The 500-nt window shown below is 34.6% G+C and overlaps 1 non-coding gene across 1 annotated transcript; it reads right to left on the bottom strand.

Moving 5' to 3' along the window:
• Positions 1-428: 428 nt before the first annotated feature.
• Trnae-uuc lies at positions 429-500 on the bottom strand. Its single transcript has one exon. It is a non-coding gene; the product is annotated as a tRNA-Glu (tRNA).

Raw genomic sequence — 500 nt, 5'->3', positions numbered from 1 at the left:
TTTCTCAATGGCCTCATTAACTGTCTTCTTGAGAGTGCCATTTATCCCTTTCTTCGTTTGATGGTCTGTCGATCGGCTCCCCGTTCTTTTAGTAACCCAAAAGCACTAAATTAAGCATTTCGAAGTGCATATTATGTATGAAAATCACTATAATTCAATACTATTTGTTTTTATCTATATCAGTCGAGTTTGCGAACTATAATTTTGAATGCATCTTACACTGGAGGTCGGTGGTTTGAAAAGTGACTTTGAAAGATGTATTCGATCTCTACTAACACTTCTTAAAATACACTTTAATGTATAATTTGAAATAAAATTATGTCACTAATAACTAATCCGTGGAAACATGATGGAATAATAGTAACACAAAAACTAGAAAAGTAACAAATAGACTGTAAGTCGCAAATATAAATAAAAAAAAAAATATATTTCCATGCCGGGAATCGAACCCGGGCCGCCTGGGTGAAAGCCAGAAATCCTAACCACTAGACCACATGGGA

Source organism: Pomacea canaliculata, linkage group LG1 (assembly GCF_003073045.1).
Source record: "Pomacea canaliculata isolate SZHN2017 linkage group LG1, ASM307304v1, whole genome shotgun sequence".
NCBI classification, from domain to species: domain Eukaryota; kingdom Metazoa; phylum Mollusca; class Gastropoda; order Architaenioglossa; family Ampullariidae; genus Pomacea; species Pomacea canaliculata.
Note: the sequence above shows the minus strand (reverse complement) of the source record. Positions and strands in the feature narration are given on the sequence as shown.